Here is a 27,425-nt window from a genome sequence, read left to right as displayed (position 1 = left end):
ACGCACCTGCCCCTTTACATACAGAGTGTCCAAAGACGCAGCTTTTGTGAACATTGGGTGCATCCCCGCAGGTAAGGTTGAGAGAACCTGCATCCCCAGAGATAAATACATTTATAAAAGACTTTCTCTCTTTTGGAGTTTGACATGGAGAGAAGAGGCATAAGACTTGCCTAAGAGGATAGCATGACTGTTGATTGAGCCATACTAACTGTAAATAGTCATGGTGACATTTTTTAGTGTAACAGATTGCCCCCTAAAGTGCGAAGTCTGTAATAGATTAGGGTTTTGTATTATCTAGGAAGGGTGAAGCGCTTTATCATTTCAAGGATTATCTCGTGGAGAGCCTGGTCAGAACCTGCAATTTTCAACACAAAATACATGTATAAGATTATATCATCACTGAGGTAGGCATTCCCATACTCAGATTAAAACTTTAACTAACAGACTAACTACTCTAATACAGGAATAATCTTGCATTACATCATAATCATAGACTTTTGTAGACACAGTATGGGCGCAGCCATCTGTTTATGATTAGTCTACTTAGATAATGAATACAAAACTCCTCGCAGCCTGGATGGTGGAAACTAGATCCAGGGTCTTCATTTCTACTTCTCGAATTGGTACGATTCTAGCCATGCGAATAAATGAGTTGATGTCGAACATGGTAGAAACCACTTGATTACCAGTCGATGATGTAAACTGTTAACAAGCGTGAGAGAGACCACCAGTAATGTCAATGGTTCTCAAAGTACCCAGTACAATCCATGAGATGTGAATGAATGAGTTGATGTCGAACATTTCACGGAATCCTTCGATCGAAAGTCAATGATGTAAACTGACGTCAAAGGCGAGAAACCTGCCATTGATGCATGCAGACTTCAAGGTACTGACGATTTCTAAGTCATCTCTCTAGATAATGTGCTGATGTCGATAGAAAGCGACCCGTTGCAGGGAAGCCCGCAACACGAAATCATTGTTCAAGTTGAAGAAATGTTGTTGTAAGGACTGACTCAGGGATGGTCAAACGGATGACAAGTATTTTGCAGATGAAAGTTTTGCTTGCAGACCTCTTGAACACATAACGACACGACAGATGGCTTGGTGATGAATAACTCAAAGTTAATCCCTGGAACCCGGCTGAAGACTTTCAAAGTGGTTTGATCAACTGTGAGGTAAAGGATTTCCCAACCCAGGTGAATGAAAAGTGTCGTGTTCAAGAGTGGTAATAAAGTTTCTTCTGAGACAAAAGATAACAAACAGGTTCATTCTTCTCTCTTTTCCCCCACCATTTCTGGCAAGTACCTCTTTATTTTTAACAAGCTTGAGGAGGATAACATATGCTTGATTATAAGCTCATCCTTCGGATGAGTCCATCCTAGTTTTGATTCGAACCCTAGGAAGGAGTGGTTCGTTCCCGTTTGTAATTGAACAGGTCCTTTACTGTGAAATGTTTAACGAGCCCAGTATAGGAGAAACTCGGCGTTTTTCAATTTTAGAGAGTCTGAAAAACTTAAGAAGACTCCAAGTTGAACTTTTTCGTAGATTTGTGTCCCTCAAGCCCGAAAAAGTATAAAATAATACCTGGGGGAACCGCTTGATCTTGCGACCAAGGAGTACTTTCATAATTAGTGCCACTGACCTGAAAAGTAAAAAGCGATCAAGGGCACGTCGTTTTATTTCCGTATCGAGTTTGAAACGACAAAAACCCGGCAATCTTTTCCTGATTTTACGGTCAGAAAAGAGCTATAAGGGGACTGTCTTTTAATTCCGTTTTAACGAGTGTAAAAGAAACGCTTGGCAATCTTTTCATTTTTTAGGAGTCAGAAAAAGGGCTTAAAAGAGAACTCCAAGGTTTCACTTTTTCGTAAGTTTTAACGAGTTCGAAAAAATGATAAAAATGTACTCATGATTTTCACTTTTTCGTAAGTTTCAATGAGTTCGAAAAAATGATAAAAATGTACTCATATGGCCGACTTTCAATTTAATTTACGAGCAGGAAAAGACGGAAAGGACTCGGCATTTTCATTTGTTTTACGAGAATGAAAGATAGCAAAATAATCTCGAGATTTTCATGAGTTTAACGAGTCTTGAAAATAACTGAAATTGACTCGAGATAGGTTTCATTTTTACAAAAGCTTGAAACAGAGAAAAACTATGCTTCAAAGTAGTTTCATTTTTTCACAAGCTTGAAACAGAGAAAAACTGTGCTTGATGCCCCCTAAGCATAACTGCTAGAGTGCATGCCCCCCAGCTTCATTTCATTCAACCAGTGGGATGAAATGAAGGTTGAGTTACGAGATCATTTGAAAGACTCGACCTAAAACTGTAAGAAAATTATGCAAAACACTGAAATAACTAACCTAAATATACAACTTAACATCTATGAGATCTAGTCAATCTCTTGACTCAAATCTGAAGGAGGATTTGTTTCATTTTTTAATGAGCTTGACACGGGAAAAGAACTATGCTCGAATTTAGTTTCATGTTTACGCAAGCTTGAAACGAAAAACTATGCTTGTTATAAGTTCGCATGCCCCCAGCATAATGACGCAAAACGAGGTACATGCCCCCCAATCTTCATTGCATTCAATGAGCTGGATGGAATGAAGCTTTACTTTCGAAATCTTGGAAAGACTTGTGGGAGTTGTTTCATTTTTTAGTGAGGTTGAAACAAGAAAAGAACTATCCTCAAAAACCCTTGTTTCATTTTTTAAACGAGCTTGACACAAGATAAGGAACTATGCTCATAACTACTTTCTACAATCTACCTAACAAAAAACTCTACTCTAAAAACCTTGATTCATTTTTTAACGAGCTTGACAGAAGACGAGGAACTATGCTCTAAAATCCTTGATTCATTTTTTAATGAGCTTGACACAAGACAAGGAACTATGCTCATGACTACTCTCTACAATCTACCTACTTAACCTACCCTTGTTTCATTTTTTAACAAGCTTGCCACAAGATACGAAACTATGCTCAAAAAGTTTGCATGCCCCCACTATAATGATGCAAAGCGAGGTACATGCCCCCCAGGCTTCATTGCACTCAACCAGATGGATGGAATGAAGGTTTACTTTCAATATTTAACTTGAAAAGGGAGTTGTTTCATTTTTAAGGAGGTTGACACAAGAAAAGAACTATCCTCATACCTGATTCATTTTTTAACGAGGTTGACTCAGTAACAGGAACTATCCTCAAAAACCCTACTTTCTACAATCTATCTACATATCCTAAAATCTAGCTGATTCATTTTTTAATGAGGTTGACTCAGTAAAAGAACTATCCTCATTTTCACTGATTCATTTTTTAACGAGGTCGACACAGTAAAAGGAACTTTCCTCACATCATCCATTTTCATTTTTTAACGAGGTTGAGATAGGAACAAACTATCCTCGTACACTGATTCATTTTTTAACGAGGTTGACACAGTAACAGGAACTCTCCTCGTACCAACTGATTCATTTTTTAACGAGGTTGACACAGTAAAAGGAACTTTCCTCGTAACATCCAGTTTCATTTTTTAACGAGGTTGAGACGGGAACAAACTTTCCTCGCAACTCCTTGTTTCATTTTTTAATGAGCTTGACACAAGACAAGGAACTATGCTCATGACTTCCAGTTTCATTTTTTAACGAGGTTGAGTCTAGAAGAAACTATCCTCACTATCACTGATCATGGCTTCCAACTGGAAGAAAGACATGTCAATGGACACACCTTGATCATGGCTTCCAAAAGGTCTTCATCAGAAGGAAGAATAGTTCTTTGGAAGGAACACATGTCAAGGGACTCAAAAGGGATAAGAACATCGTGTTCAAGTAATCCCATAGAGTTTTCCATGTCAATTACCGGATCTAAATCAAAGGAAGATGAGCAATCAATGAGAGGCTCACTTACATCGGTAACTGAAAACATGGGACCAGTTGCCACATAATTAACCCGTGGCAGGGTAGATACCACCTTAGAATCAGGAACATTTAGGGGTGTCATATTATTGGTAGTTGAGACAAGACTAGGGAACGAAAACTGGTCTACAGTCACAATATTGCCATTGTGAGGGAAAGACATCACGCGAAAGAGTGTCGATACGACAGCTTTCATTGCATAAACATAGTCTCGCCCAAGGAGTAAATTGAAATCCAAGGGACCTCGAACTACCATAAGATCAATACAGACAGTTTTACCTTCCAAGGTAATAGAAAACTTAGGAAGGATCCCTAAAGGTTCACTAATGGTTCTGTTAAAAGCTTTCAGATTCTGTGTAATAGGCGCAAGCTGAGGGGAACCCAAAGCTTTCCAAACAGTTGAGGATAAAATACTAACAGAAGCACCTTCATCTACCTGAGTACGATGTATGTCCCTACCACCAGCCTTGAGAATGATTTGAAAAGGGATGGAGGAAGGAAGACGAGGTTCTGTCAGTCTATTCCAATCAAAGGAAAAGACCTCAGTGCTTGGAGGGGGTTCTGTAGAAACAGGTGAAATGCCCCCCGGCATAGAAGAATCTGATGTAAGAAGAAGAACCTAAGCAGTATGAAGTTCACTCTCTAAAGGGAAAGTGGGATCGACCGAATGTGAAATTGAATCGACCACTTGATCAACTAATTGATCATCAACCTGAGTGACATGAGTTTCACTCTCCAATGGGAGAGTGTGATCGATTGTACTTGAATTTAGATCAATCACTCCGTCAGCTGACGGTAGGTTGGGAGAAAGTTTACAGTAACCAGTTGGAAATTCTTGCTGTGGAACAGTAAGTTTTTCCAACAATGTTGAGGCTTCATCCATGTGAGGGCAAATGTGAGTTTGATGACTCCCTTTGCATAACTTACAAGGAAACCTAACTTTACCCTTTTTCCTAGGAACTTGACTATCACTGGTTGATGGATCAACGGAAAGTTGATGAGATTTTTCTGACCATACTTCAAAGACCTTTGGAATACCAGGACAATTGACAAGGAAGTGGTCACCCTTACAAAGCCTGCAAGGGTATTTGGGTTTACGTGCATGTCGGAATTTTCCTCAACACAACTAACACTTACAGCCATGGTTGGTTGGTTGACTTCTTTCTTATCTTGCTTCTTCTTCTTCTTCTTCTTCTTCCCTTTCTTCTTCTTCTTAGCCTCTTGGTTACTAGCATCAAGGCTTTTACCAGGCGAAGAGGAAGAAATGGAGGAAGAAAAATTAGGCGAAGAAGGTAAAGGGTCAACAGAAGGTTGGTGATGTTGAGATGGTGAACTCTGTTGAGGTGAAGCATCCGGTTGAGATGGAACAATTGGAGTACTTTGGGCCAACGAAGTTGAAAATAACCATATCGGTAAACCTATTGTAAATCCAGGTAATGACAAAGTAGCCATATAAGGAGGACCAACATTTCCAAAGTAAGGAAAAGTACTAGGATTCTCATTGGGAGGGGTTCCTAGGTTGGTAAATTCCGGAACACTTGCCATTATATTCAACTTCAGTGAATTTTATTAACAATTTATAACTAAAATTAACAATTCACAATTCACACCTAACAATTAAAATTCACAATTCACACCTATGGTCTCTAAAAGTAAAAAAAAACAAATTAACACACGCTATCAAATCTAGGAGCCAAACCATACACAAACAGTAGCCTTCCGGACCGAAAACACTAGTTGGTGATGAAGCCCAACATCGCCGAATTCAGTACAGAAGTGGTGGGTGGAACAGTTACCCCGGCAACCTGCTTAATGAATAGACTGGACCAAGTTCCTCCACTTTAACCGTCTCGAGTGAAGTGAACCCCCCAGAAAATCCAAGTGAGTCTAGCCGACGTCTGCTCCAGGTATAGTGGGATCTTCCCTCCATCGTCACCTTGGGTAGAACCCTAAAGATAATGGTCATTAAGGTTACCAACAGCAACAAATGCACCTGGGGGAACAGTCTACACTCCGACAGCACGCAAGGGCAGAGTATCAAGCTCAATCCCCTTGCCGGCTCCTTGACAATAATCCAAGGTTTACCGACAAGTGACCCCTGGCTCCTCGACAATGGTTAATCCGAGGTTTGCCGTTTGTAATACGTGCGTGTCTGGCGTCGTTCCCAACGAGGGAGGATTGATCCCCTCACTGGTTCGGACACGAGCTCGTGCTTCTCCTTTAAGAGGAGCTTTCCCAGAGTACAAATGAAATAGTTGGATTTATCCTACCACAAGATGAGCTACTTGTTTGGTTTTGGTGTCTTGGAGAGTTAATTACTCTCCTACTCTAAGACACTAGCCTAAGCTATGTTGGTGTTTCAGAGCCCTAGAAATGTAAAAATTACTAGATGAATTTTAATTAAGCGTTGTGTTATTAAGGCTGTTATTACTCAAATGGGTAAATGGAGATGAAACCAATGGTGTTATGACCCGACTCAACTGAATGCAATCGAATATGATAATGCAATCTTCTCAATTCGATGAATCCTAACTAAAGTAAGGAGAGAGTTTCCATTCACTTCCAACAATGCAAAAAATTGATCACTAAGAGAAAATATAACAAATTCTCTAATGCACTAATTTCATCATGAAAAACTAATGCAAATCAATTCCAAACCGTTTTTTATTTTTTTTATTTATGCAAATTCAAATCAAAGAAAACTGATCTAAATCTACGGTAGATTTTTTCAGAATGTAAACTATGCAATGGTAATCTAAGCACAATTCACTTGAAAAGTATGCAAATGTAATCTATGCACATTTTTCATTCATATTCTGAAAATGAGAATTCTAATTATGCAAACGTGATCTATGCAAGAGAATTCTCAAACACGAGACGATTCTAATGTAATCTAAGAATCAATCAAGTGCAAGTCGAGAAAATTGGGTGAGAGTTCCAAAGATCAAAACATAAAAACACTCAAAGGCGATTAACACTCATACACAATTTAGCCCCCCCCCGGCGAATGAGGGGGAAATTTTTTTGCAAAAACAAAAGCAAAAAGATGCAAAATTGTGAAAAGGCTGAGAGAAACCTCCAAGTAATGACCAAAGGAAATCAAATCAAGAATTTCTCAAAAAAGAGACTCAAAACACCCAATTGATGAAAGCTTAAAGCAGGAATGCCAATGAAACAAGCTTAGGTGAAGATCTTTGACAGGAGACTAATGGATCTGGGCAGTAAAAACTAAGAAAAAGCAAAATCTAAGAGGAAAAAATGCAAAAAATGGAAATTTCTTAATTTTAGCAGGGGACGCAGGCAACCCGTTACGACAGGTGCGGGCCCGCTCTGTGCACACAGCGACAGTGCGTCCAGGGACGCACTGTGCAATACTCAGAGGGTGCGTCCTACTGGAAAAAACGAAGAAAAACTAAAATAAATCTAACCCTAAGCTAACCCACCCAAAGACAAAGTCACAGAGCCAAAAATCAGAAAAATAAACCAATTTTCTCAGAGCAAAGTTCATACAAAGGAAAAGACTTTTCACATCCATGGAGTCCCCAGCGGAGTCGCCAATTTGTCAGGCGGAAAGAGTCGATTGTGCGGACACAACCAACCTCCCTAGGAGCCTAAGACTCTCTAGTGACAAACAAGACAAACAAGAGCAATCCTTCTCTAAATATGCATTTACTATATAAGAAATCAAGTGTTTAGATCCTACCTGTAATCCAATGCTGTTGTAGCAGTCCAGCTCCTCTGATCCGGATGAGCTCCTCCTTCACTTTGAAACCTGCATACACTAACAATCAAACGATTAAATAGCACTTGATAATCTCATAGAATAAAACATATTTAACACATAGACCAAGGAGTACATGAAACAACTCATAAATAACAAGTTATTGAGAAGAATGGACTCATTTGCATTAATAGGTAACAAAAGGAACAAATACAACCTGAGCCTTGGTGTTGTGCAAGTCCCTCCCAGGGTCCATCAAGAGTTCTCCTTTACTTTGACAAAGCTCACCCACTTCCAAATAGAACAAGCAAAGATGGCAATCTCTCCTCACAAGCTTCTAAATGGGAGTCCTAATTCCTGCAGCATTTACCCTTAGAAATGTGTAGCTTTTTAACCTCTTCTCCTTCTGGCCCAATGCCTGTATTTATAGTGCTCAAGAGGAAGTTAATCAGGTCCACCATCAATGGGATAATCCCCTCTTTAGATGGGATAGCTCCCTTATTGATGGGATAAGTTCCTCTTTGGTAGGAGTGCATGAACCATCTGGAGGCGCTCAATACACGTCGAACAACCTTCTAGAATGCTCTAGAAATGACCACAAGTGACTTTTTAAAGATGAAACTTGCGCATTTTAACCTTTACAGGGGGACGCACCTGCCCCTTTACATACAGAGCGTCCAAAGACGCAGCTTTTGTGAACATTGGGTGCGTCCCCGCAGGTAAGGTTGAGAGAACCTGCGTCCCCAGAGATAAATACATTTATAAAAGACTTTCTCTCTTTTGGAGTTTGACATGGAGAGCAGAGGCATAAGACTTGCCTAAGAGGATAGCATGATTGTTGATTGAGCCATACTAACTGTAAATAGTCATGGTGACATTTTTTAGTGTAACAGGAGTGTAGTTGTGAACCATTCCATGGGGTTTGGAGGTCATAGTGGCCAAGTACGGTCGAGTGTATACTCATTTTGACTCGAAAATTCAAGCTGAACATAGTGGTGAGATCCATTTTTGTGTTTGAGACTCTGTTTCTGAGCTCACACATATAACAGCAATTTGAAGACGTAATAGAGAGGTCAACACTAGAAGTGAAAGGACCAGGAGACGTAGCTAGGTAGTCTGGTGAACTGCTTTTTAAAATTTGATTGTGTTGATGGTTTGAATGTGTTTTCTAATTGTTTCAGTGTTTATGTTATTCACAATCTTTTCGATCCGTTGCATAAAGTAACATAGGCAACTTCATACATAGTCTATAATACCTTTTTCACTAACGGATCAATCGAAGACTCCACGCACTTCGCCATGTGGAGGTGAAACTATGATACACCATGAAGCCATCCATCACCCAGCAGCACTATAGCTCGACATGCATTCCAGTAGCAACATGAATGTACCAGCATTGTCATGTCAAGTCATATCGATTCACGTCATGAGTCATGTCGCCCACATCTCCACTATGGGTTTGTTGTCAATCAATGTGATGTAACGTGGGAGTCCAAGAGACCCACTTTTCGAACAAAGAGTCATGTAAGTCGAAAAGACATGGAAGTCAAAAGGTCATGAGGGTAGTCGAACAGCCACAAGGGTTAGTTTCACCCTTGGCTATAAATACCCCCTCATTTGTACATGCAATGGACTTTTCACCTCAGCTCCTCCCACATAGCCAAGAGAGCCTGTAATATTTTCTTTGAGGAGTAAGTAGTGGCTCCAATGTCCGGCATTAAGGGTTAGTTATGTATGGTGTAACGATGTGTTTGGAACTTTCGCTTAATTCAAAAGCCTACTAATAGGCCAGCATGTTTCCACACATGTATTGTGTTTGTTGTAAGACTCCACTTTAACACTTGTAATGCACGTTTCTTTAACTTGTGTTCCACATCTGAACTGCTTCATTTGTTGTGATTCATAATCTATTAATGGAAATGTGTTGTATATTTTGTTAATGTTGTCTCGCCCGCGTAGACTGTTCTCTCGGACATCAGACATACCTTTCATAGAAGCTTTCTATAACAACCATTGCACTCATTCGGACTGCTCCGTGAGTGTTGTACATGTTATCTCACCTTGTATGTTGTGATTTCTGCATCCATGTGGACTGCTCCACCAGAAGTTGTGCATGTCCTTTTGTGTTGTGTGTTCCTAGAAGTGTTGGGACTTCTCCCAACGACTTGGAACTCACTCTCACCCTCTCCCTCGACAGTGAAAGAACCATTGAAACAAGTGACACTTACACTCACCAGGTACGCGAACCTCACTTCTCAAAGACAAAGCAAAACACTCTCATGTGCTGACAAGCAAGAGCTAAGGCAAATCCTTAAGACAATGGAAATCGGGCCGTCATACCAGATGGGACGCCCACACCAAATGGTGTGAGGTCTAGTTGGGACTTCATACCAGGGTAATCCCCTGAATGTTGACGGTTCCAGCATGGTCAACAAAACTCATGTTCCTTAGCCTCTCAACCAATTTTCATGGCTAAATCATAACCGATGCTACCAAAAACTAACATGCTGGAAATGCATAAAGGAAAGGCACTTCAAAGGGGGATGTAAATCTAAAGCTCTTGACAAAGGAAAGGGATTTGATGATGCTCCTTCTACAGAGGCAAAAACCACCTCAGATGAAGGTGGGGATGTGTACTTGGCTTCTTCTTCAAGTATACATGTAGATCATGAAGCATGGTTGATTGACTCAAGTGCATCCTTTCACTTCACTCCCCATAGAGAGTGGTTATGCGAATATGAGAAACATGATGGTGGTGATGTCTTCTTTAGGGGATGACAGGAAGGCTAGAATCGTTGGTCACCAAAAATTCAAGTTGAATTTGCAAGGTGGAAAGCTTAGAACACTTTTGGGTGTTGTGCATATTCCTGCATTGACCAGAAATTTGATTTCTTTAAGCAAGTTGGATGATGCAGGTGTAAAAACAGTGCTCAGGAAAGATACCTAAAAGATGGTTCACGAGGCACTGGTACTAATGTAAGGAGTTCAGATTGGAACTTTGTAAAAGCTTCAGGGTAGCATTGTTATTGATGGGTGCAACAGTTCTGTGGTTCGTGAAAGTGGAGCAGAAAATCTAATGGTCTCTAAACAAAAGATCATGTTATGGCATCAAAGGCTTGGAAATATTGGAGATAAAGGCCTTCGAATACTTCATGGTAATCGTATGGTAGAAGATATGTCTAATTTCTCTATGGATTTTGATTTTTGTGAAAATTGTGTATATGGGAAGCAGAATCGGGTGAGTTTCCCCTCTGGTGCTAAGTGGGCGAAACAAATATTAGAGGTTGTGCACAGTGATGTGTTTGGACCTGTGTCGATTCCATCACTAGGTAAGTCTATTTATTATGTATCATTTATAGATGAATTCTCAAGGAATACATGGATATATTTCATCGGGAAGAAATCTGATGTCTTTGATAGGTTTAAAAAAAGTAAGGCTTTGGTGGAAAACTAGATAGAGAAGAAGATAAAGGTGTTGATGACAGATAACGGTAGAGAGTTTTGCAAGAAGGAATTTGAAGATTTTTGTAAGAAGTGTGGTATAGCATGGCAGGAGACTACTCCATACACACCTTAGTAAAATGGAGTTACAGAAAGAATGAATAGGACGTTGATGGAAAAGGCAAGAAGCATGCTCAGTGGTGTTGGGCAGAGGCGGTGGAGACTGCATGTTAACTGGTCAACAAATCACCTTCATCAGCGTTTGAGGATAAGACGAAGTGTGGACTGGTAAGAAACCTTCTCTTTCACATCTAAGGGTATTTGGATGTGATGCATATGTACATGTTCAAAAGGATAAAAGAACAAAGTTGTATAGTAAATCTGAAAGGTGCATCTTTATTGGGTATAAGGATGGTTTGAAAGGTTATAAGCTTTGGAACCCAGAAATAAGGAAGGTTGTGTGCAACCGAGATGTGGTGTTTACAAAGGTGCAATATGTTATTAAACATGAATTCCTACCAAAGGAACCTGAGAAGATAGAGTTTAAGCTATAGGAGGAAGAATCAGACTCTATAAAAGAAGAGGAATTAGAAGATGAAGAGCCACAAACTCCAACTGTGAAAATATCAGTTCGAGAAGGAAGGCAGCCAGAAAGGTATAGTCCATTTGCTTTCTATTCAAAATTTGCTTTATCTATTACTGATGATGATCCCAGAACTGTGAGGGAAGCAGTGGATTCAGAGGATGGCAAACTCTGGAAAGAGGCCATGCTTGATGAAATGGCATATTTGCATAAGAATGAGGCTTGGGATCTGGTGGAGTTGTCGGCTGGAAGGAAACCCATTGGTAGAAAATGGGTGTTTAAGAAGAAGATGAATGTAGAAGGCAAGGTGGAGAAATAAAAAGCTTAACTGGTAGCAAAAGGTTACTCCCAGGTGTCGAGAATTGATTTTGGTGATATTTTTTCTCCTGTTGACAAGGTAGCTTCTATTAGATTACTTTTATCTGTTGCTTCTGATTTTGATTTTGAGGTAGAACATATGGTTATGAAGACATAATTTCTTCATGGGGATCTGGAAGAAGAGATCTACATGAAGCAACCTAAAGGCTTTACAGTGAAGGGTAAGAAAAACTAGTATGCAAGTTAAAAAAATATTTCTATGGGTTAAAACAGACACCAAGGATGTGGTATCAGAAATTTGATACATTTGTATGGGGACTTAGCTTCACCAAAATCAAAGCAGATCATTATGTGTGTTTTAAATTAATTGGTGACCGTGTTATTTATCTGGTCTTGTATGTGGATGATATGTTGCTAGTTGGAAATGACAAAGAAATTATCCAGGTTTTGAAGACCCAATTGTCCTCCAAATTCGACATGAAAGATATTGGTGCTACAAACTATATTTTGGGCATGGAAATTAAACGAGATCAGGCAAAGAGGAAGCTTTGGTTAAACTAGAGGAAGTATTTCGAGATAATACTACAAATAATTAATATGCAGGATAGTAAAGCAGTGAAGGTTCCTATTCCTGTAGGTGTAAATTTATCTGTTGAACAATGTCCCAAGACACAAGAAGAGGAAGAGTACATGTCTCATGTTCCATATGCAAGTGCGGTCGGTAGCTTGATGTATGCAATGGTCTATACTGGACCAGACATTGCACATGTAGTGGGAGTATTGAGCTGGTTTATGTCAAAACTAGGGAAGGAGCATTGGACAACAATGAAGGGGGTTTTCAGGTATTTGCATGGCACTAGTGATTATGGTTTGTGCTACCAAGGAAGACCAGGATTAAACAGAGTTTTGGACATTCTAGGCTTTCTTGATGCAAACTGGGCTGGAGATCTGGATCAGAGAAGATCTACAAGTGGGTATGTGTTTAACCTATTTGGAGGTGTAGTCAGTTGGATGAGTAAGAGACACTCTGTAGTGGCACTTTTAACTACAGAGGTAGAATACATGGCAAGAACTCATTCAAGAAAGGAAGCAGTGTGGTTGCAGAGATTATGTTCAGGTATGGGGTTAGTACAGCAAGATATAAGGATATATTGTGACAGCCAAAGTGCAATTTTCTTGGAAAAGGACCCTGCTTATCATTCAAAGACAAAGTACATTGATGTTCAGTATCACTTTGTGAGGGATATTGTTGAGGATAAAAAGGTGTTGCTGGTACAGGTGGACACTTTCAAGAATATTGCAGATGCATTGACAAATTTTGTGAGCATTGAAAAGTTATATTTCTATAGAGAAACAATGGGCGTTGCAGGTTTGACCAGTGAATAAGCTCTCCTGTGGCCCCCTGTGGCAAGAAAACAACAAGTGGGAAAATGTTGGGTGTGTGTTATATTCTTTCCATGACTGCCCAACGTGCGAGGGAGGTCATAAGGGGGGGCGGCAACCCAACTTGTACGTTGTGATGGGTGCAGCGCCCCAGGAATTTTATTTGGACCCTATATTAGGTGTGAGGACATACCTATGGTTTTGTGCATGGATTTCACACATGGTTTTGGGCATGATGGGTTTTTGTCCATGGTGTTTTGTAGATCTGGTCAAGGGAACTACGGTTATGTTCTAATCTATGGTTAATGGATTGGGGTTTATGGATGCTTCGACATGTATATATATGTATTGTAACATTGAAAGGAAAATAATGAAAAATTAATCTAGTAATTCCGGTTTTGGGATCCATGGGAAAATATCTGTGTATATTTGTTTTATGTTTTATTCTCTTTCCATTGTTTATTTTCTATTTTTTAGAATTCATATGCAGGTAATTTTTGTACACTGTTAAAACCTACATTTGGTATCAGATTTGTTTTGGCTTCAAGGGGACACCTTTGCTGCTAAGAGGTTTTTCTCGGGCCTTTGATAGAACGTGTTCAGTGGGAGATCTACGGGATCGATTCTTGTGGTGAAAGAAAATGGCAAGCAATGGAAAGATAGAGATCAAAAAATTTATTGGTCAAAGTTTTGAGTTGTGGAAACTCAAGATGGAGGATCTACTCATGGATAAAGATCAGTGGATCATGGTAGATCCGGGTACTAAAACAACAACAATGTCAACTAAAGACTGAGTGAAGTTGGATTGGAAGGCAAAGAGCACAATATGATTGTGTGTCTCAGATTCAGTATTGTTGAATGTATCAGGGGAAGCTTCATCGAAGGCTTTGTGGGACAAGTTAGGGACTTTGTACCAATTTAAGTATCTAGTGAATAAATTGTTCCTACGGAAAAAGTTGTATAACCTGAGGATGAAATATGGAGACTCGATGAGAGAGCATATGAGCGCCTTTAATACTATGGTAAGCTAGTTATTATATGTTGATATAAAAATTTCAAATGAAGATAAGTGCATTAGTTTGTTGTGTTCTCTACCAGATTTGTGGGATAGTCTGGTTGTTGCAATAGGTAGCAATGCAACTGCCTTGCAGTTTGATGAAATAGTCTCATCCTTGCTGTCGGAGGAGATGAGATGGAAAAATATGGAGGGAAAGAATGGTGATTCCTTGTCTGTACGAGGATAGTCCTAGAATAGAAACAAAAATAATTCCTCAAGTGGAAGATCTAAATCTAGAGGGAAATCTAAATCTTCAGGAAAACCTGTAAAGGTGTGCTGGAAATGCGGAAAGGAAGGGCACTTCAAAAGGGACTGTAAATATAAATCTCTTGAGAAAGGAAAGGGATCTTATAATTATCCTTCTGTAGAGGCGAAAACCACCTCAGATGAAGGTGGGGATGTGTACTTGGCTTCTTCTTCAAGTATACATGTAGATCATGAGGCATGGTTGATTGACTTAGGTGAATCACTTCACTTCACTCCCCACAGAGAGTGGTTATGTGAGTATGAGAAATATGATGGTGGTGATGTCTTCTTAGGGGATGAAAGGAAGGCTAGAATCGTTGATCACAGAAAATTCAAGTTTAATTTGTAAGGTGGAAGGATTAGAACACTTCCAAGTGTTCTGCATATTCCTGCATTTGCCAGAAATATGATTTTTGTAAGAAAGTTGGACGATGTAGGTGTAAAAACAGTGTTCGAGAAAGATCCCTACAAGATAGTTCAGGGAGCACTGGCATTAATGTGGGGATTTTGGATTGGAACTCTGTACAAGCTTCATGGTAGCACTGTTATTGATGGGTGCAACAGCTTTGTGGTTCCTAAAAGTGGAGCAGAAAATATAATGGTCTTTGGAGAAAAGACCATGCTATGGCATCAAAGGCTTAGACATATTGGAGAGAAAGGCCTTCGAATACTTTATTGTAATGGTATGGTAGAAGGTATGTCTAATTTATCTCTGGATCTTGATTTATGTGAAAATTGTGTATATGGGAAGCAAAATCGGTTGAGTTTTCCCTCTGGTACTAAGAGGGCGAAACAAATATTAGAGCTTGTGCACAGTGATGTGTTTGGACCTGTGTTGGTTCCATCACTAGGAAAATCTATGTACTGTGTACCATTTATAGATGACTTCTCAAGGAATACATGGGTATATTTCCTCAGGAAGAAATCTGAAGTCTTTAATAGGCTTAAAAAATTTAAGGCTCTGGTGGAAAACCAGATAGAGAAGAAGATAAAGGTGTTGATGAAAGATAACGATGGAGAGTTTTACAAGAAGGAATTTGAATAGTTTTGTAAGAAGTGTGGTATAGCACAAAAGAAGACTACTCCATACACACCTCAGCAAAATGGATTTGCAGAAATAATGAATAGGACGTTGATGGAAAAGGCAAGAAGCATGCTCAGTGGTGTCGTGATGCAGGAGCATCCGACTAGGGAGGCGACAGCTGGACAAGCTGTTTTGATTAAGTTCACTTTTAGTTAGTTTTATTTTTATTTTTAAATGAAGGCTGTTACAGCCAATGTTTTTATTTATAAACTGAACAGTAGTTAGAATAGGATTTGTTTAAAATAAGTTAGAAATGAAACTGAATGAAACTGGAAAATAACTATAATGTAACTGAGGGTGGTTCCTCAACAGTATGAGGCTACCAGCAAGCATAAATAGGCAACCCAGAATCAAAAGTGGGGTTGCTGCCATCTAGATGAAAAAAAGGAAAGAAAGCATAACTCTGAACAATTATTTTTTTTATGAATTTAAAGAAAGCTTACAGGTATTCATTATTTCAGAAGCAACAAGTATAAATTATTGTGCATAGCAATTAAACAACAAATTGTGTGATTAACATTCAAATTGTGCACCGAGACTGAAAGGATCAAATACGACAGAGCCAAACCATCCAGGTACATTACCAAATACATACTATTTGGTTTAAATTAAAATTTTACAATGTATATATATATATATATATATATATATATATATATATATATATATATATATATATATATATATATATATATATAGATATATGTTCATAGATATATATATATAGATATATATATATATATATATATATATATATATATATACCTGATGAACATATATATATATATATATACCTGATGAACATATATATATATATATATATATATATATATTCATCAGGTCCACAGAAGTACATGACAGAACTTCCAAATTCCACACAGGCCTCAAGACATAGAGCCCTCAAAAAAATAACCAACAATCCTTCATACAAACAAGATAGGCCGAGGAGGGTTTCCATAACCCAAATAGACCAAAGCAGTACACAGATGAAACAACAGACACAACAACCAATAGCAGAAGGCCAAAACACATTCCCAGAACAGAAAACAAAATCGACAGGATGGGCTCGTTGCACAGGAGGCAACCAAGTATTGACAGACCAACAAACTGAAACCCCAAGGGTTAAACAACTATAGCCCGAAACCAAAATGCAACTGCAGAGCGCAGTCAAGGAAGGACCCTACCTGATTTAAGCACATCGGACCCAAATCTTCAAGGACGAGACCATGGCGTTTCATCCCGAGAGCCAGCCCCTTGCAACCACAGCAAAGAGGAGAGGGATACCTGCATAGTGACAAGAAGATTGTCAGAGAGGAAGCATAGCTATATAGCACACAACAACACCAAAGAAAAAACAAGGAACTTGACCCACAGCGAATACCTGAAGGGGAGGCCAGACTCCACAACCGAGCCATGAGTTGAAACCCCAACCTGAGTGCAACCAATGGTCGAAGTGCCATGATACCACAGCCTGCTCACCAGGAGCAAGGTCGTTAATAAAAACTACAGGAAGGCAAAATAGTGGAATCGGAATAGGGTTTTTACCTATAAAATAAGCACCCAAGCCATCGACGAGAGTAACAAGCAGAGGGACTGTGAAATGCGACCAAAAACCCAGTTAGAAAACATCACCTGCAAGTTGTAAAAGAATCGTTCACAGATAGTCGAAATAAGGCATACCCAAAATGACAAACCAAACCTGAGACCTCCACGGAAAACTAGGTGTACAGCAGCCACCAGGTCCAATGAAAAACATTCATATAACTAGCAAACGATAGAGGACCAGAACCAGAGAAGAACCAAGAGGATAGCAGGCAACAGAGACCCATCTTCTTTTAGAGCTGAACCAAGCGAGCCACAGAGGAACGGAAGCATAACTCAAATGAACAACAATGCAAATGAGCCCAGGTAGAGCCATACCATAGACGTCGTGCTCACACAAAACGAGACCAACCTCGGGCCGGATGCGCATTGAAGACGCAATAAACCCTCACCAAACCTCAATGGGTGCCAGCACCGGAAGGACCAAGGATGGGCTAGCTGCCACATAAGTCTTACCATGCAACCGTCTCGGGATCGCCATCAAATTTTGGTATCAGAGGAAGTTCTTTTCGCAAAAGAACAAAAAAATGGAAGTAGGAAGAAGAGGTCAAGGTATAGCTATCAGGAGAGCAGCCGATGAAGGACTGCAAGAAGAAGTCAAGATCCTAAGTGCCTGATTGGTAGCAGAGGAAGCAGGGAGGCACAGGGATCCATAAGGTGGTGATGACAGCGAAGAAGAAGTTACAGCCACGATGGATGGGTCAAATGAAGAGGGACCAGAGATAAAATTATTGAGATCAGTTTTGTTGGCAAGTAGCAAGCTGAAGCCAGAGCTTTCGAATTATGATGGCAGTTTATCTACGGAGGTATTGTTGGACTGGATTAGTGAGCTGGATAAATATTTCGAGTGTGAAGAAATCAGTGAAGATAAGAAGGTCAAGTTTGCAGCCACCAAACTGAAGGAACATGCAACACTGTGTTGGGACAGTGTGCAAGCAGAAAGGAGGAGGTCAAATAAACCATTGATCAAAAAGTGGAATAGGATGATTTCCAAGATGAAGAGTAAGCTTCTACCCAAATATTATCAGATTTCTCTATATAGGTAGGTGCAGAACCTAAAGCAAAGAGCAATGACTGTGAAGGAGTATACGGAAGAATTCTATAGAGTGAACCTGCGAGCAGGTTATGTTGAAGATACCTCAAAAAAGACAGCAAGGTTTGTGAATGGCTTACAGATGGAGATACTAGATGAGATTAGTATTCTTTCCCCCAAGTCCATAGAGGAAGCCTATCAAAGTGCTTTGAAGGCAAAAGAAAAGATTGCCAGAAAGCAGAATGCCAGAAGAGGACGTGGATCTGGCAGAGGAAGAGGACAGTCTTTTGGCAGAGGCAGAACTGTCAACAACAATGAAGAGGGCAGCAGTTCAAAAACTGTAGGACCAACTAAAAAAGAAGGTAACACTAGAGGAGGAAGGCCTTACCAATGAGGAAGAGGTAATGGCAGAGGCAGAGGAAATGCCTATCAGTGTTACAAGTGTCACAAGTGGGGACACAGGTCTTTTGAATGTCCTGAAAGTGATCAAGCAGGGCAAAGAGGAGCATATGTTGCTCAACTAGAATAAGCAAAGGAACCGCCACAAGAAGTGGAGAACATGCCTGAAATGGGAGAAGCCTTAGTGTTAAACAAGGTATTGTTGAAACCGGCTAAAGAGTTAGCTGACCAGACACAGCGGAAAGCATTGTTTTGAACTGTGTGTAAATCACATGGGAAATGTTGCAAATTGATTATTGACAGTGGGAGCACTGACAACTTGGTAGCCACTGAAATGGTAGAAAAACTGGGTTTAAAAATATTGAAGCACCCAACACCATACAGGGTGTCTTGGTTACAAAAAGGACACCAACTGCTGGTTGATGAGCAGTGCGAAGTGGAGTTTCACATTGGTAGGTATAAGGATAAAGTAACTTGTGATATCATGCCGATGGATGTGTGCCATATACTGTTGGGCAGACCATGGTAGTATGACAGGAAAGTTGTCCACAATGGGAAGACAAACTGTTACAAGTTTTCTAAGGATGGGATAAAGCATACGCTAGTACCCATGAAAGAGGAGGATACAACAGAAAACGGTGGAACAAAAGCATTACTATTAGGAGGAAAAGAGTTTCTACAATAGATTGGAGATGATGAGGTAAAATATGCAATTGTGCAAAGGCCAAGAGTGGTGTTAATCCATACTGAGATTACTGACTTACCTGAGGAGATACAGGATATGTTGCAAGAGTTTAGTGACATTGTGGTGGATGATCTACCAGAAAAATTTCCACCAAAAAGGAGTATCAGTCACCATATTGATTTCATTCCAGGGGCTAGTTTACCAAACAAAGCTACTTACCGGATGAGTCCAAAGGACAATGAAGAGATCAGGAAGTAGGTACAAGAGTTGTTGGATAAAGGGTTGATTTGGGAGAGTTTAAGTCCTTGTGTGATCCCAACTGTTTTAGCTCCCAAGAAAGGAGGTGAATGGCGGATGTGTACTGATTCTCGAGAAATTAACAAGATCACTATTAGGTACAGGTTTCCTTTACCGTGGATGGACGACATGATGGACTGTTTGAGTGGAGCGGCATATTTTTCGAAGATTGATTTGAAAAGCGGATATCACCAGATTCGGATTCATGAAGGGGACGAATGGAAGACAGCTTTCAAGACCAATGAAGGCCTGTATGAATGGCTGGTCATGCCATTTGGACTGAGCAACGCACCTAGCACATTCATGCGCTTGATGAACGAGATGTTGAAGGAATACATTGGAAAGTTCATGATTGTATATCTAGATGATATCCTTATTTTCAGTAAGACGGAGGAAGAACATTTCCGACATGTCAGGTATGTCCTGGAAAAGTTGCAGCAAAACAAATTGTTGTTAAATTTGAAGAAGTGTACTTTTTTAAAGAAAGAATTGATTTATTTAGGATTTGTGATTTCAGAAAATGAATTAAAGATGGATCTAGAAAAGGTTGCAGCCATAGTTAGCTGGCCATCCCCCAGGAGTTTGTTTGAAGTGCGGAGTTTTCATGGGTTGGTGAGTTTTTATCGAAAATTTATAAAATATTTCAGTGGGATTTGTGCACCCATGGTGGATACCGTTAAAAAGGAAAATCAACCTTTTCATTGGACGAAGTCAGTAGAAAAGAGTTTTCAGCTGCTGAAAAAGAAGATCACCGAAAGACCAATTTTGAGGTTGCCAGATTTCAACAAACTTTTTCAAGTTCGTTGCGATGCCAGTGGGACAGCCATTGGAGCAGTACTCAGCCAAGAGGACAAGCCAGTGGCCTATTTCAGCGAGAAGTTGAATGAGAGTAGGCAGAAGTATACGTCTTACGACAAGGAATTTTATGCAGTGGTCCAAGCACTGAAACATTGGAGACATTACTTGATGGCGAATGAATTTGTTTTGTTTTCAGACAATTCTGCATTGCAGTATGTTATGCAATAGCACAAGCTGAACCATAAACATGCGAAGTGGGTGGAGTACCTCCAGAGTTTTACATTTGTATTGAAACACATCAGCGGTCAAGCCAACAAAGTGGCAGATGCGTTAAGCAGGAGAAATTTGATTTTACAGGAAAGCAGAGTGCAGGTGTTAGGATTTGAGCATCTTAAGGATTTGTATGAAACAGATGCAGACTTTAAGGAAGCGTATGAAGCTTGCCAGAATCTGCTGTTGAGAGACAACAGTTCATGGCTAGACTATAACATACAAGAAGGATTGTTGTTCAGGGGAGGACAGTTGTGTATTCTGGAATGTTCAATGAGGGAAAACTTAATCCAGGAAAAACATAGTGGGGGTTTAGCCAGACATTTTGGCATTGATAAGACTTTGGATCAAGTGAGCCACTTCTATTATTGGCCAAAAATGCGTAGAGACGTACAAATATTTGTGGCTAGGTGTAAGATGTGTCAGCTTGCGAAGGGACACAGTCAAAATACAGGATTATATACACCCCTACCTATTCCGGACAGACCATGGGACTCAGTCAGTTTAGACTTTGTCTTAGGTTTTCCAAGAACATAGAAGGGGTTCGATTCAATCATGGTGGTGGTGGATCGCTTCACCAAGATGGCGCATTTCATTCCTTGTAGGAAGACTAGCGATGCCACACATGTAGCACACTTGTTCTTCACAAAGATTGTCAGATTACATGGCTTGCCGAAACTATGACAAACTGAAACTGAAAAAAATAGGACCTTGCAGGATACTATGAAAGTTCTCTGCAAATGCATATGAACTGCAACTACCCCCTGGGTATAGGGATCTCGCCCATCTTCAATGTGGCAGACCTATACCCTTACATTACTACTAATGTGGAGGATAGTTCGATAGAACACACATAGGACACCCAGGGAGAGACTGAGTCATGGGTCAAACAGATGCCTCCAACCAAGCCTCTAGAGATCGAACAAATCTTGGATACTCAGGTGGCCAGGCGGACTCGACGGAAAGAGTACTTACAATACCTAGTCAAATGGAAGGACCATCCAATTGAGGACAGTTCTTGGTTGGATGCAGGCCAGATTCAAAGCGTTGGGTACTCGATTGAAGAGCTCATGGACAGGAGCCATGAGATTCATTCACCCCGGGAGCCTAATGCAGGAGAATCTGACTAGGGAGGCGACAGCTGGACAAGTTGTTTTGATTAAGTTCACTTTTAGTTAGTTTTATTTTTATTTTTAAATGAAGGCTGTTACAGCCAATGTTTTTATTTATAAATTGAACAGTAGTTAGAATAGGATTTGTTTAAAATAAGTTAGAAATGAAACTAAATGAAACTGGAAAATAACTATAATGTAACTAAGGGTGGTTCCTCAACAGTATGAGGCTGCCAACAAGCATAAATAGGCAACCCAAAATCAAAAGTGGGGTTGCTGCCATCTAGATGAAAAAAAGGAAAGAAAGCATAACTCTGAACAATTTTTTTTTTATGAATTTAAAGAAAGCTTACAGGTATTCACTGTTTCAGAAGCAACAAGTATAAATTATTGTGCATAGAAATTAAACAACAAATTGTGTGATTAACATTCAAACTGCGCACCGAGACTGAAAGGATCAAATACGACAGAGCCAAACCATCCAGGTACATTACCAAATACATACTATTTGATTTAAATTAGAAATTTACAGTATATATATATATATATATATATATATATATATATATATATATATATATTCATCAAGTCCACAGAAGTACAGGACAAAACTTCCAGATTCCACACAGGCCTCAAGACACAGAGCCCTCAAAAAAATAACCAACAGTCCTTCATACAAACAAGATAGGTCGAGGAGGGTTTCCACAACCCAGATAGACCAAAGCAGTACACAGACGAAACAACAGACACGACAACCAACAGCAGAAGGCTGAAACACATTCCCAGAACAGAAAACAAAATCGACAGGATGGGCTCGTTGCACAGGAGGCAACCAAGTATCGACAAACCAACAAATTGAAACCCCAAGGGTTAAACAACTATAGCCCGAAACCAAAATGCAACCGCAGAGCGCAGTCAAGGAAGGACCCTACCGATTTAAGCACATCGGACCCAAATCTTCAAGGACGAGACCACGACGTTTCATCCCCGAGAGCCAGCCCCTTGTAGCCACAACAAAGAGGAGAGGGATACCTGCACAGTGACAAGAAGATTGTTAGAGAGGAAGCATAGCTATATAGCACACAACAACACCAGATAAAAAATAAGGAACTTGACCCACATCAAATACCTGAAGGGGAGTCCAGACTCCAAAATTGAGCCATGAGTTGAAACCCCAACCTAAGTGCAACCAACAGTCGAAGTGCCATGATACCACAGCCTGCTCACCAGGAGCAAGGCTGTTAATAAAAACTACAGGAAGGTGAAACAGTGGAATCGGAACAGGGTTTTTACCTGTCAAATAAGCAGCCAAGCCATCGACGAGAGTAACAGGTGGAGGGCCTGTGAAATGCGACCAAAACCCAGTTAGAAAACATCACCTACAAGTTGTAAAAGAATCATTCACAGACAGTCGAAATAAGGCATACCCAGAATGACAAACCAAACTTGAGACCTCCATGGAAAACCAGGTGTACAGCAACCACTAGGTCCAACGAAAAACATTCATATAACTAGCAAATGATAGAGGACCAGAACCAGAGAAGAACCAAGAGGATAGCAGGCAACAGAGACCCATCTTCTTCCAGAGCCGAACCAGACGAGCCACAAAGGAATGGAAGCATAACTCAAATGAACAACAATGCAAATGAGCCTAGGTCGAGCCATACCATAAATGCTATGCTCACACAAAACAAGACCAACCTTAGGCCGAATGCACATTGAAGGCGCCATAAACCCTCACCAAACCTCGGTGGGTGCCAACACGAGAAGGACCAAGGACGGGCCAACTACCACGTAATTCTTACCACACAACCATCTCGGGATCACCATCATGTCGGTATAGGACAAGAATTCTTGGCAGAGGCGGTGGAGACTGCATGTTACCTGGTCAACAAATCACCTTCATCAGCATTGGACGATAAGACTCCACAAGAGGTATGGACTGGTAAGAAACCTTCTCTTTCACATCTAAGGGTATTTGGATGTGATGTGTATGTACATGTTCCAAAGGAGAAAAGAACAAATTTGGATAGTAAATCTGAAAGGTGCATCTTTATTGGGTATAAGGATGGTTTAAAATGTTATAAGCTTTGGAACCTTGAAACAAGGAAGGTTGTGTACAGTCGAGATGTGGTGTTTAGAGAGGTGAAATATGTTATTAAACATGAAGTCCTACCAAAGGAACCTGGGAAGATAGAGTTTGAGCTATAGGAGGAAGAATCATACTATATAGAAGAAGTGGAATAAGAAGATGAAGAGATACAAACTTCATACGTGAGAAGATCAGTTTGAGAAAGAAGTCAGCCAGAAAGGTATAGTCCATTTTCTTTCTGTTCAAATTTTTCTTTATCTATTACTGATGATGATCCTAGAACTTTGAGGCAAGTAATAGATTCAGAGGATGGAAAACTCTAGAAAGAGGCCATGGTTGATGAAATGGCATCTTTGCACTAAAATGAGGCTTGGGATCTAGTGGAGTTGTCGGCTGGAAGGAAACCCATTAGCAAAAAATGGGTGTTTAAGAAGAAGATGAATGCAGAAGGGAAGGTGGAGAAACACAAAGCTCGGTTGGTAGAAAAGGGTTATTCACGGGTGTAGGGAATTGATTTTGGTGATATTTTTTCTCCTATTACGAAGGTAGCTTCCATTAGATTATTTTTATCTATTGTTGTTGCTTTTGATTTTGAAGTAGAATAGATGGATGTGAAGACATCATTTCTTCACGGGGATCTAGAAGAAGTGATATACATGAAGCAAATTGAAGTCTTTGTGATGAAGGGTAAGAAAGAACTAGTATGCAAGTTAAAAAAGTCAATGTATGGGCTAAAATAGTCACCAAGGATGTGGTATCATAAATTTGATACATTTGTATGGGGACTTAGCTTCACCAGAATCAAAGCAGATCACTGTGTGTATTTTAAATTAATTGGCGACCATTTTATTTATCTGGACTTGTATGTGGATTATATGTTGCTAGTTGGAAATTATCCAAGATTTGAAGACCCAATTTTTCTCCAAACTCGACATGAAAGATCTTGGTGTTGCAAACTATATTTTGGGCATGGAAATTAAACGAGATTGGGCAAAGAGGAAACTCTGGTTAAACCAAAGGAAGTATGTCGAGACAATACTGCAGAGGTTTAATATGCTGGATAGTAAACTGGTGAAGGTTCCTATTCCTATAGGTGTAAAGTTATCTGTTGAACAATGTCCCAAGACACAAGAAGAGGAAGAGGAAATGTCCCGTGTTCCATATGCAAGTGCAGTCGATAGCCTGATGTATGCAATGGTTTGTACTAAACCAGACATTGCACTTGCAATTGGAGTATTGAGCAGGTTTATGTCAAAACTAGGGAAGGAGCATTGGATAGCAGTGAAGCGAGTTTTCAGGTATTTGAGTGGCACTAGTGATTATGGTTTGTGCTAACAAGGAATACCAGGATTAGAGAGATTTTTGGACATCAGTGGCTTTGTTGATGTGAACACGGCTAGAGATCTGGATCAGAGAAGATCTACAAGTGGGTATGTGTTTAACCTATTTGGAGGTGCAGTCAGTTGGATGAGTAAGAGACAGTCTATAGTGGCACTTTCAACTAAAGAGGCAGAATACATGGAAGCCACTCATGTAAGCAAGGAAGCAGTTTGGTTGTAGAGATTTGGTTCAAGTATGGGGTTAGTACAATGAGCTATAAGGATAGAATGTGACAGCCAAAGTGAAATTTTCTTGGCAAAGAACCCTGCTTATCATTCAAAGACAAAGAACATTAATGTTCAGTATCACTTTGTGAGGGATATGGTTGAGGATAAAAAGGTGTTGTTGGTAAAGGTGGACAATTTGAAGAATATTGCAGATGCATTGAAAAATTTTGTGAGCACTGAGAAGTTCTCTTGGTGTAGAGAAACAATGGGCGTTGCAGGGATGGACCAATGAATAAGCTCTCATGTGGCCCCCTGTGGAAAGAAAACAACAAGTGAGAGAATGTTGGGTGTGTGTTATATTCTTTCCACGACTACCCCATGCGCAGGGGGGTCATAGAGGGGGCGGTAGCCCCACCTGTATGTTTCGTCGGGCGCAGCACCCCAGATTTTTTTTTTTGGACCCTATATTAGGTGGGCAGACCTACCTATGGTTTTGTGCATGGATTCCAAATTAGGCCTGATGGTTTTCTATCCATGGTATTTTGTAGACCTGGTCAAGGGAACTAGGGTTATGTTCTAATCCAGGGTTAATGGAATTGGCTTTATGGATGCTTCGACATGTATATATGTATTGTAACATTGAAAGGAATATAATGAAAATCAAACTGGTAGCCTCAGTTTTGGGATCTGGGGGAAAATCTCTTTGTATATATGTTTTATGTTTTATGCTCTCACCATTGTTTATTTTTTGTTTTTTAGAATCTATATGCAAGTAAATTCTATATAGGGTTAAAACCTACATCTTCCATGTGATCTTGATCTTCATCTTTTGTTACATTTCGATGTTCCTTTGTCTTCTTGCCTGCTAATAATCTTATCTATTCAGCTCCATATGTGTCTTCTAGCATGTCATCCGTCTCCATATCCTTCTTCATCATCTTGCCATAGCATGATAGAGTTCCTGCATCTGCAATTCACTCATGACAAGACGACATCATTCTGATAAACCCCTAGTCTAATATGGTGCACATTGATCCACTAACTAAGCTAGAACTAGGCGACAGGTTGGGAAAGAGGCTCGGTCACTGCACAATTTCATAGCTCGGGTAGTCAAGGGTGAAGCTTGAGCCTTGATACGGTGCAATGTGCAGTTCAGGTTGGGTTGAGGAATAAAATTGCGCAGTATGGGAGCTCAGGATGACAGGCTGAGGGGACAGGAACCAGATCAGCCTTTTATGTAGTTCTGGAGGACAGATGAGCCCAGGTAACTGCGCAATTGTGTAGTTCAATATTTTAGGGCTTAGGCTTGAGCCTTGAGACTGTGCAGTGTGCAGTTCAGGTTGGAATCAGGGAAAAAACTGCGTAGTTCTGGGAGCCAATGAGGAAGGTTGAGGGGATGGACACTGAGTGAACACAATACGTAGTTCTGGGAGCTAGTGACGTAGGATGAGGGGATGGACATTGAGTGAACACACAATGGAGTTCTTCGAGACAAGGGAAGTTGGGCTATTGCACAACTGCACATTTCATAAGCTCAAGGAATGAGCTTGTGGCTTGTGATTTCATAATACGTAGTTAGGGTCAGGCTAGGAGAAGGATTGCGCAATTTTGGAGGTCAAGGTTGGAGCTTGAGCACTGAAGTTGTGAAATTCACAGTTCTAGTCTTGAGCACTAAAGTTTTTAAATGCACAGTTATGGGCTTGAGCACTGAGACTGTGAAATGCGTAGTTCTAGAGGGCTGGATGAGGCTAGGTTGCCGAGAATTTTTTGAAATTTGGTTAAGTGTGGGACCGAAGAGACTGTCGTGAACAGTGATATGACTTAATCGTGATCACACACTTGAGACACT

This window comes from Pinus tabuliformis, chromosome 4_2 (assembly GCF_031772625.1).
Source record: "Pinus tabuliformis cultivar Carrire ecotype Pingquan chromosome 4_2, CPIR1, whole genome shotgun sequence".
NCBI lineage: Eukaryota > Viridiplantae > Streptophyta > Pinopsida > Pinales > Pinaceae > Pinus > Pinus tabuliformis.
This window is presented reverse-complemented; position numbering follows the sequence as displayed.